This window comes from Vulpes lagopus, chromosome 6 (genome assembly GCF_018345385.1).
Source record: "Vulpes lagopus strain Blue_001 chromosome 6, ASM1834538v1, whole genome shotgun sequence".
Lineage (NCBI taxonomy): Eukaryota > Metazoa > Chordata > Mammalia > Carnivora > Canidae > Vulpes > Vulpes lagopus.
Window position 1 is genome coordinate 19,704,165 of NC_054829.1, and position 20,664 is coordinate 19,724,828.

At 45.1% G+C, this 20,664-nt stretch overlaps 1 protein-coding gene across 8 annotated transcripts in view; it reads left to right on the forward strand.

Moving 5' to 3' along the window:
• Window positions 1-4,891: 4,891 nt before the first annotated feature.
• STON2 (stonin 2) overlaps window positions 4,892-20,664 on the forward strand; it is a 144,251-nt gene continuing 128,478 nt past the window's right edge. For 2 of the 8 annotated variants that reach the window (XM_041758817.1, XM_041758825.1), the window contains exons 1-4: window positions 4,892-5,025; window positions 5,457-5,719; window positions 14,959-15,047; window positions 18,592-18,669. The gene's annotated coding sequence lies outside the window, so the exon portion shown is untranslated. The remainder of the gene's footprint in view (window positions 5,026-5,456; window positions 5,720-14,958; window positions 15,048-18,591; window positions 18,670-20,664) is intronic. The other 6 variants (XM_041758823.1, XM_041758819.1, XM_041758822.1 and 3 more) reach the window with 6 other exon arrangements.

Genomic DNA, 20,664 nt, shown 5'->3' on the forward strand with positions numbered 1-20,664 from the left:
GAGAGCCCGATCTTATATTTATTTTGGTTAGCACTCAGGAATAAACCTTGAGGGCAGCAAGAAGATTGTCCAGTTAGTACCCTTGTCAGCAATGCAAAACATTGTCACAGATGTTGAGTTGGATCTTGATGTTAATTCCTTCTTTCAAACTCTGGTCCCCAAAACTTCTCCTGATACACTACCCAAAATCCAATTTTGGAAGGTGGGTGGTATAAATGAGCACATTTTTTAAAAATGTTTTTTAAAAGACCTTTATTCTTCCTTCAAGTTCCTTTAGCTTAAATGTCACCTCCTCTGAGAAACCTTCCCTGATTTCTCTGTATACATCTAGCTGCTCCTTGCACTGTGCTTCCAGTGAACCTTCCTATGCATTTAGGTCAAACTTTGCGGAACAATTTCTTTGTGTGCCTCTTCATTAGGCTCTAATCTGTCCAGTGACCCTTTTTTTTTTTTAAAGATTTTATTTACTTATTTATTCATCAAAGACACACACACACAGAGAGAGAGAGAGAGAGAGAGAGAGAGAGAGGCAGAGACACAGGCAGAGGGAGAAGCAGGCTCCATGCAGGGAGTCTGATGCAGGACTCAATCCCAGGACCCCAGGATCACACTCTGGGCCAAAGGCAGGCGCTAAACCGCTGAGCCACCCAGGTGTCTCCCGTCTTTCTTTTTATCCACAGCTCCTAGTACTGTTCTGGCACAAAAATAAGCAGGAGATCAATAAACATTTGTGCAACAAATGAATCTTGCTGTGTGGACACCACATTAAGGAAGAACACTTAGAAAGTCATTACATTCTATTGATTTCAAATTCAATGAAAGTTCAAAGAAGTGAAAGATCAACAAACTGGAAAGAGTATTGAAGGAGTTAAAGATGTTACAAGGCTTGAGTTGGAAACAGGAAATCTAAATAAAGATTCCTCAACATCACTTCAGCATCTTAATAGCAAGATTTCCCACTCCAAAGAGTTTGAGTGTGTGTGTGTGTGTGTGTGTGTGATTGGGGGGAAATGCAGGCAGTAAGGAGCCAGGTCCTTGTGAGGGATTTCTCTTGTCTCTTCTCCCTGTCTGCCTTCTCAAGACCAACCCTTTGGAATTTGGCTGACGTTGTCCATGATCCGTCCTCTTTACAGAATTCCACAGAGTGCTTGGTCCATAAATATTTGTGGAATGGAAGCACCTCGCCATAAAGACAAAACTAAATGCTGTATTACTGGCTGAAGTTCATTAAGAGTTCATAGAAGGGGCAGCCCCAGTGGCGCAGCGGTTTAGCGCTGCCTGCAGCCCTGGGCGTGATCCTGGAGACCCAGGATCGAGTCCCACGTCGGGCTCTCTGCATGGAACCTGCTTCTCCCTCTGCCTGTGTCTCTCCCTCTCTCTGTGTCTCTATGAATAAATAAATAAAATCTTTAAAAAGATTTAAAAAAAAAAGAAATCATAGAATGGAGAAGGGTGGGAACAGTGAGATCTTATTGAAGGATTTCTAGTGGATACAGGCTTGAGTCGGGCTATGGAACATAAAGCCATGGACTCTCCCACTCTCATACCCTCCAGTATTTTTCCACACTCCCAGTTAAGATGACCTCAGTCCTCTACATCAACAAAAGCCACACTGCCAGTAGGGTAGCCACTAGCTACATGTGGCTATTTAAATTTAAATGCAGTTAGAATTCAGCTCTTCAGTTGTCCTAACCACATTTCACATGTCCAATAGCCACATGGGCATAGCGGCTTCCATATTGAATAGCTCAGACAAGGAACATTTCCATCAGTATAGAATGTTTGATTGGACAATGCAGGTCTAAGGAGTAAATCCCCTCTGGGTTGCTGAAGGTGAGAGCATGAGAGAGAGAGAGAGAGAGAGAGAGAGAGAGAGGAGAAAGTCAACTTTTAACTGTGTTTTGCAGGCTTTTCTGCTCCTCCACACTTTTACACTGTTAGCCACTAACCTTTTAGGATAATTATTTCCTTCATTGATGGTTTCCTTGAGTGCCTGCCATGCACATGTTTTGTTTTGCTTTTTACAACTCAGTGGTTTATAATACATTTACAAAGTTGTGAGCTCATAACCACTATTTAATTCCAGAACATTGTCATCAACCTGAAGGTAAACTCCATATTCACTAAGCAGTCGCTCTCCAGTTCTCCTTCCCCTGACCCCTTGGCAACCATGAATCTGTTATCAATCTATATAGATTTGCTTATTCTGGATAATTCATCTAGATGCAAACATATAATATGGGGCCTTCTGTGTCTGACTTCTTTCCCTTAGCATAATGTTTCCCAGGTTCACCCACAATGTAGCATGTGTTAGGGCTTCATTCATTTTTTATGGCTGAGTAATATTCCATTGTACAGATGTGCCACATTTTGTTTACCTATTCATTAGCTAATGGATATTTGGGTTGTTTCGATTTTATAGCTATTATAATATTGCTAAGAATATTCATGTACAAGTTTATGTATGGTCATATGTTTGAAATTCTCTTGAATCTGTAGCTAGGAGTAGAATTACTGGGTCCTGTGGTAACTGTCTAACTCTTTGAGGAACGGCCAAACTATTTTCTAAATCAGCGGTATCATTTCATCTTGTGCACATTTGAGACCTTATTCTTCTCTTTACCTGATGATGCCTAATATACAGAAACTGCCTATTCACTATCAGACTGAAGGATGATCACTTTGACTCACATCAAACATCCAGCCAGCCTGGAATTGGAGGATGCCCTGTTGAACGGCAGAGGGGTGTGACCCCAGTTTTCTTAATGCCACTCTATTACTTGTATTACCTGTAACTGAACCATCAGTTCAAGTTTACTGAGTACTTACTACTGAGTTCCAAGAACGAGGCCAGGCATTGCTATTAATTAGTTGGAAGGAGGGCCACGTAAATGGATCACTAGAATACTGTTGCTTTGTGCTGTAGTGAGACTATATAACAGGGGTGAGGAGATCACTACCTCTGCCTGGGAGAGTTAGTGAAAGCCTCACAGAGGAAAGGACATTTTAGTTGAGTCTTGAGTGCTAAATAGAAGTCACCAGAGAAGAAATGCAATGCAGAAGGCACAACGTAGCAAAGCATTTTGTGAGATGAGATAGGGGACAGACAGATCCGAATGGTTCCTGCCCACAAGAAGATTCCAGAGTGAACATAGTGGAATCCACATTCTTCTTTTGATTCTCATCCTTCAGGAGGCCAAGTTTAGTGGAATGCAACCAGGGCTATCAATTTAAGAAATTATCTTGGGTCAACCTAGTTCTCCAGCTAAAATAGCTTTGCTTCTTTGGAGTGATAGGGTAACCAATCCAAATGGAAATTCTGCTTTGGCAAAAGCACAGCTACGAAAAGTGAGCAACTGGAATGATGATGAGTTGATGTCTCCATGTGCTCCTGCAGCTTGGAGAGGGATGTTGGTATAAGAACCTTCCTCACACAGTCTATTTTGCTCTGTTGTTCCTATTGGGTGGGGCTCCCCCCATGCCAGGTCCATCTTTTCAATATAGAGTGAACTGATCATTCGTCCATTGATATAAACTGGGAAAACGAAGCTAATTTCCTAATAGGGTCTTGAGCTCCTTAAGCTTACTCTAGGGTAAAAATCAAGCTGTACAAAGTAGGTCAAACTGGTCTTGTCTCCAGTCTTTCTCTCCAACCCAAATTTCTCACTCTAGAGTTCTGTCAACATAGAAGAATAGAACTAGAGGAAGTACTTGTGGGACAGTGGTTACATATTTGTTTCAAGGCACCCATGCAACCAACGTCAAAGGTGCTAAAATAGAAACTGTGCTACTTATTTCTACTCACTGTTGCCTACGGATGCTTAGAGGGGGCTCCTTTTATGGGTGGTAAAACAAAGTTCTGGCAGCACCCTGATTTAGACTGGTTGTTCTTATTCTTTAGAAAGCTCCAGTTCAGGTGAGACAAAATGTTGGGAGGTAAAGAACTACGGGAGAAGAAATGGAAGAGGAGAACAATTTTAATTCCCGATGCTCTCTCTCCGTTCAAACTTGTGCCTCTTAACTGCAGCGTGGAATGACTGCTGGTGTGTCTTCCAAGATGCGAATGTCTCGCACTCCAGACCGATGGCACTTGGCCACACGTTTCACAGGACATGGGACATCCCTAGGTCGGCTGTTTCCTGTATTTCTGTGTTAATATATGCAAAGCATTTAGGAAAGTGCCCGGCAAATAATATGTGCCATGGAAAAGTTAGGATGACTATTATTATTATTATTATTATTGCTATCAGCTTTATTATTCAGCCTTATTTCCCTAGGTGGGTATTAAGGTCCTTGTAAAGGAAGATCTAACTCACCATCTTTCTCGCTCCTCCTAATTTAATGCGATTAGGACCTCGCACAAGTTGCTTCCTTTTGCCGACTCTGGCTGGACCACCTGGAGATAGATCGTGCGTCCACACACACAATTTGGCGCCCGCTGTTTACAAGCCACTGTCCTACGCCTTTTTTTTTTTTTCTTTTACAGCAAAAAGCATAAAAATGAACACGAAGTCAAAATCCCACGCAGGAGTGAGGCCCGAGGAGCAAGGACCCGCCCCCCGCCCCGTCCAGCCCTCGTATGGGGTATGGGAGGGGTCCCAAGGCGATCCCCACTCTCCGCCACCCGCAGGCTCCTCGTGCTACTGCTCGGCGCGGGGCTGCAGGGGCCCGGCTCGGTGCCTGCATCTCCGCGGGGCGGTGCAGCCGGGACGCGGGGCTGCGGCGCCGCGGGCCCCGGGAGCGGGTCCAGGCGGCGCCCCGCCCATCGCCCCGCCCCGGCTCCGGGCCGTCCAATCAGGGCGCGGCTCGGGCGCGCGCGGCGGCCAATCAGGGGCGGCGGGAGCGGCGCCAGGAGCCGGCGGGCGCGGAGCGAGCCTAGAGAGCCGGGAGCCGGCGGCGCTGCGGCCGCGAGGGAGGGCAGCGGGAGCGGCGGGGCGCGCCGAGGATCGCTCCCCGGGCCGGCCCGGCTGCTCTCCCGCGGCGGCCTTCCGGCAGGCGCTCCGGACGGTGCAGGCGGCGTCGCAGGTAACGGCGCCCGCGCTCCGCGCTGGCGGGCGAGCGTGCCCCGCCGGGGGGGGGGGGGCGGCTCCGCAGGTGGAGCGGGCGGGGGCGGGGGCGGGCCGCCGCGGGGTCCTAGCGCCGCGGGTGCCGCCCCTCGCCCCGCGGGCCCCCACCCCTCCGCGCCGGCCTCGGTCGGAGCCCGGGGGTGGGGGGCGCGACATTTCCACCAGCCGCTGGCGTCCAGGGGTGGGAGGGGGTGAAGTGAGCCCGCCCGAGGCGGGCGAGGTGGGGGGGTCGTCGGGGAAGACACCTGCGACTCCCTCACCCACACGGGGACACTGTTTGCCGACGGGTGTCTTCTCGGAGATGTGAGTCCTCGCGGCACCTTTATTGGCCCGAGTGGGGAGGCGGCAACAGGTGTCCCCGGGGACAGTGCCTTGCCCTCCCCCTTCCAGCCCTGCCCGCGTGAAATCCCGGCGCTGGCGTTGCGCCTCACCTTCGGGGTGTCCGGAGACAGGACCCCTGCCTGGCCTCTCAGGCGCTCTGCCCGCTGGACAGCGCCCAGAGGCGGCTGGACCCGGCGGACCCGGGCTTTGGATGGAGTTTCCTCCGCGCGTTGCCAAGCAATTTGTTGGACACCCGCCTCTTGCTGGGTGAAGAAGAGTTGAAGATGAAAGAGAGACGGAGGGACAGACAGACAGACAGAGAGGGAGAATGTGTAAGTGCATCTGTTGCCCCTGCTGAAGGGAGCTCCCTGAGGGCCCTGGGTGAATCATTAACCATCGTCTTGTGCAGCAGCTCCTGGCCTCTGTAAGGGACAGACTCTCTCTCTCTCTCTCTCAGGCAGGTCCTTCATGCTCCATGTGCCTCACTCTACTAATCTGTAAAAGGTGCTGATAGATGATTGCATTTGCTCCATAGCGTTGTTTTGAGGATTAAATAAACCACTGCGAGGGGGGGGCGGGGGGGGGGGGAGACATCCAACACAAAGCTAAGTTCCCAATAACTGCTGGCTCTTATTGTTATTCGGAGTGGATGGTCTTTTAAAGAATGAATCAGATGTATCCTAACTGGCCCGGTGACCATTTGGAGCTCTGAACTCACAGGGGAAAAATGCAATCGTTAATGTTACCTTTAAAGGAGATCCTTTAAAGGTAATACATCCTTTGAGGGATTAAAAAAAAAAAAAAAAACCTGTTGGAATGGTGAAGATATAAATGGACTCCAATTAGTAACCGAGAAAAGCGTTGTAAAGCTTGAAAAATTTTGTTTTGGATTGTTATGAATGTTGCATGAGGAGAATATCTTGGTAACTTTGTTGAATGCTCATCTTTGATTGGTATGACTGATGGGGGAGGACTTGAAGGTTCTACTTTTCAGTCCTCGGTTAAAAGAGTTTAAAGAGAAGGGAAGGAGGAGAAAAACAAATAAAAAACCCAACCACACAACAAAATGCCAGCAGCTCTTAGAAACCTAAAATTGTAGTTCTCATGTTAGGCAGTAATTCCAGTGTGTGACTTGGGTGGTCTACTTCAGTTCTTTGCCACTATGTCACTTTTCTACGCTTTTCTTTTCCTTGTTCGTTTACCTAAAATATCACTGTGTGGCTGACTTACTTGGAATTCTGAACTTAGCATCCTACTTTATGACAAACCTGAAAGGACCCATCCAAATGTTCCATAAGGCAGTGTCAGTGGGACTCTGCCTGTCTTATCACACCACACTACCTGGGAAAGGTACAAAATGCGCATCTGCCAGGAGCCTTCGAATAAAACCATCCACTTAGAGAAAGTGATTATCTTCTCAGGGGGTAAGAAGCCCACTTCCAGATGCAAGTCTTTCAAGTGTCAAATTAATTCCACATCCTTTTAAGTTGTTGATAGGGAGACTTTTACTGGCTCAGAATGGGAGGATCTGAAAGCTTGCTGATGGAGGAGGGAGGGAGGTGTGTGGGGCACAGGAAAGATTGCTGAGCTCAGAGCCAGACCCACACTCTGTGAAAACTCTGTTTCTGTGGCCCATGGTTAGGAAACCTGGACAAGTTGCCTTGCTTTTCTGAGCCAAAGTCTCTCACTCTGTAAAATGAGGGCTCAGTTTTCTTTTTCTTTTTCTTTTTCTTTTTTTTTAAGAGGAGTTCTAAGGATGGTACTAATGAATGGAAAGTCCCCAGCAAAGTTCCAAGGACATAGTTACAGGCCTGTAGCATCCAAAGGGGATCCTGCAGGTGGGAGTCGATCTGTAATACCTAGGAACAAAAAAAGACTTGATTGAGAGGATAACACCTGAGCTGAATATAGAATGATAAGCAAGTTTCTTATGAAGATAGGATTGAGGTAGGATTGGAAGGAAAGAGCAGAGGAGAGAGACATTCCAGACAGAGAGGCAATGGGAGACCAAGTGTGCCGTAATGGTCAGCTTAGGCAAAATAACAACCCCCGTATCTCAATGGCTTACAAGGTTTATTTCTCACTTATGCTGTATGTCCAGTGCAGGTCAGTGGTTCTGCTCCTTATCTCCTTTCATTCTGAGTCCCCCAGAGGCTTAAGAAACAGCCTCTTTCTGGGACAATACCGATCTCATTTATGGGAATGGGAAAAAAGAGAACGTGATAAAACAAAAATGTGGCTTTTAATATCTGCTCAGAAGTAGCAGATTACTTCAATTCTTATGCCATTGGCCAAGGTAAGTCACATAACCCAACCCAGTGTCAGTGGTATGGGGAATGCTTTGTTTTGAATTGCAGACAGTGAGGCATGGCTGAGTAGAAGGGACAGTGCAGAAGTGACAGGACCAGGGAGGTGGCACAGAGCAGATGATGAAGGGCCCTGGAACATGTGCCAGGGGTTTGGAACTTTATCTTATGGGCAAAAGAGCAGCCACTAAAGGGTTTTAAGTTCGGATTTGACACTCTCAGATTTTTCGGGCTAAGCACATGTCTCTAGAGGCAATGTGGGTCGAAAACGAAGATAGGTAAAATTAAAGGTGAGAGATGGTGGGGGCCTCAATGAATTCAGCAGCCTCAAATCTCCCTATCTGTGATGTGCCTTGAGATTTTTTGAGATTCCACTGATATGAAAATTATTTCCTTCTTTGTAAGTCCTCTCCTCCTAAAATGCACATGCTCTCATCCTAAAGTCATTATTTCATAATGTCACCTAAAGCAGTGTTTCTCAAACTTCAGTGTGCCTCAGAATCACCCAGAGCCCTTGAGAAAAACAGATTTGTGGGTCCCACCCCTAGGATTTCTTAGTCAATACGTCTGGGGTGGCACCTGGGAATTAACATTTCTGACAAGTGCTCAGGTGAGGCTGATGCTGTCGGTCCAAAGTCCACACTTCAAAAACCATGGAACTAAAGGGAGAAATTAAAGATGTGGTTGAGGGAAAGGCCTGAATAGAAGGGCCTAATGGAAGGAGGAAGAATCTGGAAGATTGTAGCATTCTCCATTTGACGGATTTGCCAAAGGCTGGTAGTGGCAGTGGGGTCTGTAAGAGTGACTGAGTCTCTTGGTTTATATAAAATTGCAGATATAATTCTCATTTTAAGGAAATGAAAGAAGCTCGGATTCACAGAAGAAACATATGTGCTACTTTATCCCCTCCCTTTGTAATCCTGCCCTGACTTGCCTCCCCCATCCCCGCCCCCCCCCATCAGGGAGCACACACCCTTTTGTTTGGCTCCAGACCTCTCACTCAAGTCTGTCAGCGAACTCCAGTCCTGATCCATCACAATTCTTGTCATCTCAATTTTAAAACTGTTTGCCCACTGGGTGGACATCTGGCTGAATTTTAAAATAGTCGGACCAAGAAATTTCTTGCTTCACTTGAGGTCATCTTCATGAATAAACATCTGTACCATATGATCATGCAAACTGTGATCAGCCCTCCCAAGATAAATAACCCCTTGAGAACTCAAGATGTCCATAGTTTAGCTTATACTAATGGGTGGAACAAGTCGCAACAATTCCTTTAGCTGTGACTCACCACTCCTGTAATGAGAGAGCATTCCAAGAATGGACGTGAAGGAGAAAATATGTTGGCATGTACAATATGACACAAGAAATAAAACATAGTGAGGGTTTGTTTTCTTTTCACTATATTTTTCTCAATTCTGGGTGTAGAAAAAGTCTTAGCTCTGCCCGGGTTCAGATAATCATTGATATGCCTGCTCACACCATGTGAATACATGAAATACTTTCAGAGTCAGCATTTTGAATGCTAGCCAGCAGGTTACAGTGTTTGTTTCAAGGAGGTATGACAGTAAGAGGGTCCACTGGGGTGTTGTGGGTAGACTGTACTAGAAATTATATGTGTATGAAATTTGTATAAAATAAGAAATGTCAGGGTGAGCCCAAACTATAAAATGAAGTAATATTTGAAAAGACCCTTTTCCTAATTGAGATTTGACAAACCACATCTAGAAGAGGTGCTTTCTGAAACAGGAGAATTCCCTAGGATTCTGCATACCTCCCGAGGTGGGTGAGAAAGTTTGGAACCATGACCTCTGACCAGGAGGCCTTAGGCCATCTCTGTTGGTCTGATCTGTTTCCCTCTTCAGGTAATTTTGGAAAGCCAGCTGTTTCGCTTCCTCCTGCAGACTTGGCCTTCCCCTGGTCAGCTCTACAGTGAAACCCTATAGCTCCCTCAATCTCACGTCTCCAGGAAACTTGGGTCTAAAGTTGCAAAAGATGTAGCAGACAAAACCCCAGGCCTGAGTGAGAGTCAGTGAAGGAAGGGACACTTAAACTAGCCAGTAGGGATCTAAAATGCTGAACATATTCAGTAGAAAATGTTACTTTTCCCCATTCGATAGTATTTATGAGGTAATTTGATATTAAGAAAAATGCACATCAAACCATGACATAAATAGCATCCTCTCTGTGTTTATGTTGAATAAATGTTCATTGTGTCATATATATATATATATATTTTTTTTTTTCACATCTCTAGCAGTTTCAGGAGGTAGGTTTCTTGTGCTCTCACTGGTTTTTGGAAATGGGATTAATGAGAAACAGTTGGGGCAGCCCAGGGGGCTCAGCGGTTTAGCGGCGCCTTCAGCCCAGGGCCTGATCCTGGAGCCTCCGGATTGAGTCCCACATCGGGCTCCCTGCATGGAGCCTGCTTCTCCCTCTGCCTGTGTCTCTGCCTCTCTCTCTCTCTCTCTCTGTGTGTGTGTGTCTCTCATGAATAAATAAATAAATAAAAATCTTAAAATAATGAGAAACAGTTGGCCAGAGTTCTAGAGCCAGATAAGAGGAGGGCAAGGTTGAAAACTCAAAAAGCTCTTTGAATTTTTTATTCATTGTGTATACCGCCACCATCCCAGCTGGCCTCAAGCTAACCCCGACTTGTGCTCTGAGGTGGCTTTACTAACAGGTACGAGAAGGTTAATGTTCTTTGTGCAATATCCTCCTCATGAGTGTAAAGCTACTTTGCAGATTGCTGATGGCCCAGTAAAATCTTTGAAAGGTGGCTTCTTGGGAATGGCATTGGGCATCTTCTGGGTGCAAGGCTCTGGGGAAAATGTGAGGAATTCAGAGAAGTGTGATGCTTATTCTTTTGACACAGCCTCTAATCTGAAAGAGAAAGGACATAATATTTCTACAGAATTAATAATAGTTAGATAACAGGTTAACAGTATAATCAAAGGGGGCACCACATGCTGTGAATTCAGAGACAGGAAATCTTTTTGGGGTTGTGCTGGGCTGGGAAGGTTCATGGAGGAGCAGTTGTGCTGGATTGGAAGAAGAAATAGAGTTTAGGTGCACACAATGGGTTTTAGAGAATGGGCCCCAGCTGGGTCCATTGGGTCTAATGGATCTGCACAAACTTACTTGTTCCAGGTCTGTAGCTAGACTTCTGTGTCTGGAATGAAGAAGCCAAGTAGGAGAGGACAGGGAAGTCTGAGGTTAGACCACTTCTTAAAGTCTTCCTTTCTTGACTGTCATGTGATTGTCTAATTTTAATATTCTGATGGTTCGTAAGCACATCCTGAAAAATGGAGCCACTTGGTGATTTGTGAGCAGATGAGTAACTGGACTCTAACTTGACCTCTTGACACATTCATTTTATTAATAGGGAAGCACTTTGGAGCTAAGGATGTCAAACCTCTTTATAAATAAAACCTAATCCTATCATAAACTCTTTCGAACTGGCAGGCAGTTGGTCTCGCTCTGCTTACGGAATGACCTAGGAAGGTCAAGCAGCTTGTTCAAAGTCACACAGGAATCCCCTGGCACTTCTGTGCTCACTGGTCCCACCTCCCCTGACATTTGGTGGTGTCTCACTTAGGTTGCTTTACAGATATTCACAGGGATGGGGGCATGAAGCCCTTGGGGCCCCTTCTATTTAATGAGGGCTTTCTCCATCTACTCTCATATCCCATGGAGGTCCTCAGCTGTAACCCCAAAAGACCCTTGTTAATTTTAATTTGGGGGTGGGGTAATTATACCCTTCTCTTTCAGGCTTAACCCTGGCTCTCACTGAAAGAAGTACCATTTTCGTGCTGTGGGTCTGTGCGTGCGCGCACACACACACACACACCATCTGAATGAACTGGCATTCTCAGCACTTTTTGTGCCAAATGCCAGCCAGTATAGCAGGATTATCGGTGGCTTTCAATCTGCCCGAACTTTGAAGTGAGACACCAGACCCTTGCCAGCTTGATAAAATCACTCCATTGGTTGCCCTTTGAAGTTAGCTAATTGCTTAAAAAAAAAAAGTGAGATACTTTAAATGAAAACAGATTTTATTCCTTTGTTTGCTTTAGAAACTGAATATGTTTGTCTGTCTTTCCTGAGTTTTTAAAGGAGAAAGATTCTAATACCATAGTTAAGTGGATAAGGCTAGGGGGATCCATAGCTGGTGGTGACCAGCCTTTTCACTTGTACATTATTTAAGTGCATGAGACAGAGCTGTCAAAAATACAGTTTTACTTGTGTATTTTCCCAGTCGTGGCCGAACATAAAGTATTAATTTTTTCTACAACCTTCTTTGTCCCTACATTTCCTTCTACATAAGACTTTACACGATTGAAAGGTATGAACAACTTTTGTTATTGAAATTATCAAAATCACTCTCCGTAGCTGCCATTCATCGAGTTTTACTGTGTTCCAGGTCTTCTGCTAGCATTTGACTCCACATGATCTTACTTCATTTCCTCCTCAACTCTGTGAGGTCTGGAATTAGTAGTATTGACGGGGTTAAGTAATCTGTCAGAGGTTGTAATGGAGATAGGGCCCCACCTGAACCTCTTAGTTCTAGAAGCTGTGGCTTTAGTCACTATTGTATCTGGAAACAAAAGGAAAAGTGCTCTAGAGAGTTAACGGTGGCTATCCACGCACTCTGGGCACAGAGATCCTGCTAGAAGGAAAACTGTCCTTGTTTTTGCTCTGGTGGTTCACATTGTCAGCAGGGCTGTTGAAGTTTGCTTATACCTCTCTTTTCTTCTCTCAACTTCACTTGTTTCTCTTCTTCTTACCTATTTCTTTCTCAATATTTTTGGTATTAGAGTATCATCTAAACCGGGGGGGGGGGGGGGGGGGGGGGAGGGAGGCTGTTGGGACGATCCATTTGAGTAAATTCAGCATATCCCAGTCACTCACCAGCAGCCTCATTGGCCCAGGTGGGCAGAATCATCCACAGCAACCCCTCCAGCTGCACCATCCCTTGCCTTTTGGGGCCCTGGAGCTCTCCTGCTCTGCTGTCAGTTGGGGCTCAGTTCCTGATCCCCGAGCAGGCCTTGCGGAGGCAGTTCCAAGGAGGCAGAGTCATTTGCTGTCACATATGAGACTCGGCTGAATGACTTGGCTTATCACAGCACAGTGCCCATGGGATAAGGGGCTTTGGTCTCTTGTCATTTGGTTACCAGTTTCCTATGAAGAGGACAGACAATGTGCAGTCAGTCCCGGCCCTAAGAAAGCAAAGTAAAGTGCATTTCTGTACTTACAGAGGGAAAAGTATGTTTCATAGATGGAGCGTGGTGAAGTGGTTGAGAGCATGGACTCCAGAGCCAGACAGACCAGGTTTGAATTGTGGTCTGTTTAACTTCCCTGTGTCTTAGTTTCCTATCTGTAGAGTGGCAGTAATAATGGTGCTTCCTTCAGAGAGTTCTTACTGAGGATCAGATGAATTCTTTAGATGTAAAGCCCTTTGAGACCAGTGTCTGGGAGATAGGAAGCATTGCACAAGTGTTTTATCAAGTAGTACGTAAAAAGTGGTAGGTGAACATCATTGTACATTGGTAGACAGTGCTCTGACGGATGAAGCTCACCGAACTGCTTTTGGAACGATGCTCCTGACAGGGGAGCTTGCCATTTTAAAGAAGCATAGGAGAAATCTATTTGTATACTTGTCTTTTTGTAAAACGAACATGAGAGAAACTGTGTAGGAGGAAGAAGGAGGCCCGGGGTGCCTTGATGTTTTTGACCAGGCCTACTGCAAAGACAGAGCTGCCATCATGTTGGGTGGGGAAGGCTTCTGGTAGAGCAGCTGTGGAGGGAACGTAGCTGTTCAGTTATGGATATGGACCTTTGAGAGGCTTATTAAACATGGAAGGGAAGGTGCTCAGTGGGCACCAGAGTCAAAGGAGAAGCCAGGGCTGGACACATCTGCATGGGGTCCCCAGCTATAGATGGGAGCTAAAGCCACATAGGGATTAAACTAGACCTAAGAGATAGGGCCCTGGGGGGTATTCTAGCTCCAGTGGAAAAGGCAAACCCGTTCTGCTTTTCCAGTGTGTTCTTTTCTTCATTCACTAGTGTAAATGAACTATCATGCTAGTGTGTCCTTTGGAGAGATTATCATTTGAGCTCTATAATGCTTGGACTTCAGAGTCCATAGACTAGGGTCAGATATAACTTGACCTCTTCCTACCTTGGTGCCATTCGGCAGGCTACTTAGACTTAATCGTCTTGAGTCTCAGTTTCCTGGAGATGGGAACTGGTAGTAAAAATGCCCATCTCAGAAATTTGAGAGCTCAGTGAGTGCAGCTTTATCAATGCTATGAGGCTGTTAATTGCTTTATCACTGTAAAATTCTCACTGTTCAGGCTGGCATGTTGGAAGTGAGGAGCGGTGACAGCTCATACAGTTTTAAAACCCTTTGCATTTCCCCTGAACTGAAAACCACATTTTAATTTAACCCATACTGCTGTGGTTTTTTGGTTCTTCCTGAAGGTAAAAGAGGCCAACAAGGTACTGCAATAAATTTTGCACACATATGTCAGCCATGTATGCTTTCTCTGTAATTGAAACTGCACCCAGAAATCAAGTCTGGCCTGTGTGTGTGTGGCAGTTGGTTATGTGAATCGCAGATACATAAGCATTCAGAGACCTGAAAACTGAAATACAGAGAAAATGGATATCCTGGCCTTGACAGCATTTCAATATTTTACACTATACATACACTAACCTCATATATGCCCTTCGTCCTGTGAGCCGGGTAAGAAGGCTCTCGCTTTTTTCTAGTAAACTAACTGATCCTCCCTCACTGTTCTATTTATTTTTTATTTTTTATTTTTTTTCCCTCACTGTTTTAAACTCTAACTGGACACTTGATTGGAAAATGCATCCAAGACACTTGACTTCACTCAAATAGTAAAAAGGCTCCCTGTCAGACCTAAATAAGAATCCAGAGGCAGGGAGAATCAGATTCTGCAGTCTTTCTCTAGATTCTCTAATTAGCATGTCTGCTATGTTTGCATTTATGGTTTATATGCTTTGAACTTGTGGCTTTTCTCTTTTGTAAGAGTTACCGTCAGTGAGACATCCACCAAGAGAAATATAACTATTAGTGGTGGCAGGACCAAATACACATCACGATGTGGTTGGTTTCTAAATCCCTGCTAGAAATTTTTGAGAAAACTTCTCCAGATGGAGGTGGGTGGTGTGAGGACTGAAGCAGAAAAAATAATAGGAAAGAGCTTCCAGTGATTAAATTTTTCTTTCTGGTCTTTCAGGTTGAGGAAGTGAAGAGAATAGGCGTAAACGGTGGGAAATTTCCATCAACTTGGAAAAAACAATAGAATAAATAATTCTTGGCCACGAGGTGAGAGCCCAGAGAGTCACAAGGTCAAAGGATCCTGTCCCATTTGTCTGTGGTGACAACCTCCCCCCGCCCCAAAAGGAACGCCTCACCCTTAAACAATGAAGTGTCCCTGGGAAGCTGAGCAAGATACATGCAAAGGGATTTTTTTTGTAATAATAAATTTATTTTTTATTGGTGTTCAATTTGCCAACATACAGAATAACACCCAGTGCTCATCCCGTCAAGTGCCCCCCCTCAGTGCCTGCCACCCAGTCACCCCCACCCCCTGCCCTCCTCCCCTTCCACCGCCCCTAGTTCGTTTCCCAGAGTTAGGAGTCTTCCATGTTCTGTCTCCCTTTCTGATATTTCCTACCCATTTCTTCTCCCTTCCCCTCTATTCCCTTTCACTATTATTTATATTCCCCAAATGAATGAGACCATATAATGTTTGTCCTTCTCCGATTGACTTATTTCACTCAGCATAATACCCTCCAGTTCTATCCACGTCAAAGCAAATGGTGGGTATTTGGGTATTTGTCCTTTCTAATGGCTGAGTAATATTCCATTGTATACATAAACCACATCTTCTTTATCCATTCATCTTTTGATGGACACCGAGGCTCCTTCCACAGTTTGGCTATTGTGGCCATTGCTGCTAGAAGCATCGGGGTGCAGGTGTCCCGGTGTTTCATTGCATCTGTATCTTTGGGGTAAATCCCCAACAGTGCAATTGCTGGGTGGTAGGGCAGATCTATTTTTAACTCTTTGAGGAACCTCCACACAGTTTTCCAGAGTGGCTGCACCAGTTCACATTCCCACCAACAGTGCAAGCAAAGGGAATTTTTTATAAATCACATCATTTCAGAAGTTCAGCAGTAGTTATACTTTTTTTTTATATTTCCCAAGTTGTCTTTAGTGAGAGTGTGCTCCTTTTACTATAAAATATATACGTTAGAAAAAGAGATGCAAAAAAGGGAAATTCATGAGGAGCGTGTAGGTGGGTGAGTTGTCACGGTTTAAAAGTGCTGAGTTGCTTGCATTTTATGACAAGGATTATTCAGTTGTATAAGTGGCAACACTTCCTAACTTATCTGCTCTCTGAATTTACGATCTTCAAAAAAGTGTGGGTGTCAACAGTACCTGTTACCCATCAGGACCCAAGACCCCGCTCTAGGAGAGCAGAGTCAGCCCTCAGTCAACAGATGGTTACTTGACTCTTGCACTGTGCCAAGCCCATCCAGTGTGGCCGTATTCCTGGCCGCAGTCCCCAGCAGTTGGAGACACTCTCGTGCCCCTGCCTCCCCTGCCTTCGTCCACAAACACGAACTAGGCATGTTTCTTGTTGGTAAGGGGCCTGCTGCATGAGGACAATGTCACCATCAGCCTGGGGCTCTGCTGTAGTTGCTCCCCGAGAGGCCTGAGTTTAGCATTAAGCTGGCTTGTTTTGGTTTATATGCCTGCGGTCTGTTTGTTGGAGGAAGAGAAAGGGGAGGGATTCTTAGAAAAGGGAAGGAGATATCCTTTGCGTTACTGAAAACGGAAATAAGGAATTATCAGTTCAGGGTCAGTGGAAGCCACAGTGCCTGGCTTCCTTCTGCTGTGCTCTTCTGGAATGATTTGGTTTTGTTTTGAACACTCTGAAAGTGACATGAGCTAGATAGATTGTTCTAGGGTGGAGCTTTCAGCAGGGAGTCCAGAGAACCTTAGGGGATTCATGGAGGGAACTTTGGCAAAGGTGCCTGTGAGGTACCCAAAATTATAAATGCATTGCATGTATATTTATTGGAGATGAGGGTCTCTGGCTTAAATTATACACCCAACAGGTTCAGAGAACCATATTTTTTTTTTTTTTAAGTTAAGAACCAGTTCTAGAGGGGAAATGTTCAAGTTTGAGTTGTACGTCTTGGCCTTGATCCTAACTAGAGAACTGTTTGTAATGGATGACATGTGCATACAGTGGATGTATTGGTGTAAATGTAAAACCATCATAGGTGCGCCCATGGGAGCCCTTGCTGCAGAAAGGTGAAGAAGGTTTCGTTTCTTCAAGTGCTGGAAAGCTGGAAATCTAAAAATGCACAATCTCTGCATTTCTGTCTAATGCTTCCCATCCTCCTTTTTCTGTTGTCCTTGAGCTCACATTGAGCTGCCTTAACTCTGCATTAACTGAAGAGTTCGCTTGTTGAAGTGAACACCAATATCTCTTTTACTTGGTCTTCCTCTGGGTTTAAGCAAATCAGGTTGATATTGCGATGGAAGGTTGGATTTGGTGCAGGCCTTCATGATGGTGATGAGAGCAAGCATGGACAGTGACCTCCCGAGTGGCTGTTTATCTGGTGCCTTGCCCACAAATGTTGACCTTCCCACCCTTGCTTCTTGTCTCTCCTCACATTGTACATTCTCTTTAGGTGACCTACTCCACACCCATGGCTATCAATGACCTTTCCATCTGTGTTATTAATACTTATTTTTCATCCAAGTTCTTGGTCACTTTAACAGGCCCTAAGACATCTCAGTGTTCTTGTCCCAAAAGCCCATCAAAATCACTGGGTTTAAAACTGATGTCATCGTATCCCTACCACCCCCCAATCATTCTTCCCCATGAAGCCCTTCTGAAGGATGGTGGATGGCCAGAAACATACCTAGTTTTCTAGAGATCTTTTTTCATCCACCTAGCACATCACTACTCCCTCAACCTAAGTAAGCTTCAAATAGACTTCATCCCATGTCTTGATGAGCTTTCATTTTAAGTGGCTCATAAAAAAATCTCTCCTTTTTATCCTTTGTCTTGCAATGCCTGCTCACTGTAATTATTAGCCGGTCTTCCCACCCTCCAGTCTGTCTCCCTCATTGCTTCCAGAATGATCTTTTTGAAATACGATTGAATCATACCATTTTCTCATTTAGAATTGTTTAATTGATCTTTGTTACCCTTATAACAAAACCCAGCCTTCTTGGCGTAGCTTACAAGGCCCTGTGTGACCTGATTCCTAATCTTTCCAGCCTCTTGTCCTACTACCCTCCTGGCTGATTTCTTCAGTCAAACTGAGCTGCTTGTATTTCAGAAAACGCAGCACGCTTTCATTTATCTCCTAGACTGTACGAACATACCCCATTTTATTATAGCTGTTTTAAGTGAGGAAACTTATAAGAACTATTACACGTCAAGGTTCTAAGTCATGTACAAAACACTCTAGCTCTGCATCACCCCATCCTTGCCTCCTGCCCTATTCCTAACACCACCCCTGAATCTCAGGCCATCCCTGAACTTAAACCTCATTTCTTAGCCTCATCTTCATCTCAGGCCATGTCTTACTCTTATCTCCAGATCCAGCCTCATCTCTGATACATACATTCTCCAGGGTTTGGGATCAGTGATGAATGATGATTCAAGAATGGGGCTGGGTGGGAGGGAGGTGTGGGGATGAGCATAAGAGACAGGGATGTCTGTTGCACATATTTTTGGTACCAAACTGGTTTTGCGTGGTAATGCACCTATTTAAACATGGTTAAGTAAAATGGTACCCTCTAATTAACCATGTTGCATTGTTCTGTTTTGTTGTTACAGATCCCATGTTGCCATCTTGAGATCTCCTTTTTCCCTGCCCCGAACTAATTTCCGTTCATCTTTCAAGCCCCTGCCCAGGTATCACCTTCCCTCATTAATTCTTTGTGAACCCTAAGATTGGGCTAGGTGCTACTCCTCTGTGTGCTTATGGCGCTGTTGAATTCTTCTGGAGTAACCTGATCACATTGTATTGTGATTATCTTTTTATTTGCCTGTCTGCCTCTCCAAGGCAAGGTCTGAGTCTTAGTCCTCTCTCTATCTCTAGAATTTCACTAGAACATGGCTAGCAATAGGAGATGATGAAGAAATCTTATTGAATGAATGAAGAATGTATGAATGGATGATGTCCTGTGGCAGTCAGAATTCTAAGAACCTGCAAAATCTCAGTGAGCACAAATAACCCACAGTCCAAGAATATTTATTAGGTCACCTCTTCCATTTTCTGTGTATTTGGGAGTACATACCAGTACTGGTTCCTAGCTAGGTTTAGCCTTCCTCTGTTGGCTACCTCTTAGGCACCACCTCAGATCCTCTTAGCTCTACTTGCTTCTGGGTTTCTTTGCTGACCAGCCCTGCTGGACTATACCATTTTACCATCCAAGGCCATGTTGGGCTTACTCCCACCACTTTTGGACTCAGATAAAGCATCATCCTGTAGGGAATGGGATCTAGCTTTCCTGTCTGCTGCTGAAGGAGCCAGACAGTATACCCCCAAAGTATGGGGGAAGTTGGGTCACCACAGAATGCAGTGTGGCCCAGTGGGGAACAAGAAATAGGCAGGAGATGGCAGATTTTTTCCCTCTTAAAGCACTGCTCCCTTTGATGGAAACTTCTGGGAGGCTGCAGTCTCTATCAGCCTCCCTGGGGGGTATCCATTGTGACCAAGTGAGAAGTTTTGTTTCTTGTGAAGGTGTAACTGGTCCTACTCCACTTCATATTTGATTTCAGTGTCTCATTTCCTTTTCTAACTCCAGCTTCCCTGGGATTGCCATTAAGCACTGGTCTAGAAGCTTAGTCTCAGGCTCTGATGTCTAAGGAACTCAGCCTAAGACACATTCAAACCTACCATTATTTTCCTAGAGAAATAGGGGCCACTGTAGGTGGAAGAAGAGGGAGGAGCACTATAGATCAGATAGTCTCCAGTGTATGGATCTGACAGGGCTTAGCTGGGAATCTGAGCCTTCAGCCATGCATCCCCTGCCCTCCATACAGCATTGGCTGCCCTCATTTAGGGGAACTGGACAGATGAGTCTATTAGTAAAAGACCCATCATTTGAAGCATGTGGATCTGGTCCCTGTGTAGGCTGGCCATCATCTGTTCCATGATTTCCTGTTTTTAAAAATCTTTCTAACAAAAAAAAATTGGGGATCCCTGGGTGGCTCAGTGGTTTAGTGCCTGCCTTTGGCCCAGGGTGTGATCTTGGAGTCCCAGGATCAAGTCCCACATTGGGCTCCCTGCATGGAGCCTGCTTCTCCCTCTGCCTGTGTCTCTGCCTCTCTTTCTCTCTCTCTCTGTGTCTGTCATGAATAAATAAATAAAATCTTTAAAAATATAAAATAAATTAAAAAATTAAATATATCCTTGGATGTCAGTGATGCAGCAGAATATTATACAGCTGAGAAAATTGATCCAGTGAGGATGTATGTTATATTCTGAGTTTAAAGCCGAGCTTCACCACTTACTGCTTGTGTGGCTTTGAGAAAGCTGATGCAAGTTTCAGTTTCCTCGTCCGGACGTAGGCATTAGCAAGAGCACTCTCCCGGTGTGGCTGCAAAGATCAGATGAGATAATGCACAGAGGCCCTCAGCACAGAGCCCTGTAGAGTAAGCTGCCAGAAGCTATTTGCTAGAGTTATTACTGTCCTATCTTTAAAGTACAGCTTGAGAGTGATAGTTAATTTCTGTATAGGAAACAAATTTAAGGGGATATTTTTTAGCCCTTCAAGGTTTTATTTGGTTTCCAAGAGGTGTTTTCTTGGTAAATCACAGGCCAGTTGTAATCTTGCTAAAACAGGTGGGAAGACACGCTAAAATCCTTCCACAGAAGCAGTGTTTACCTGTTACATATTTTAT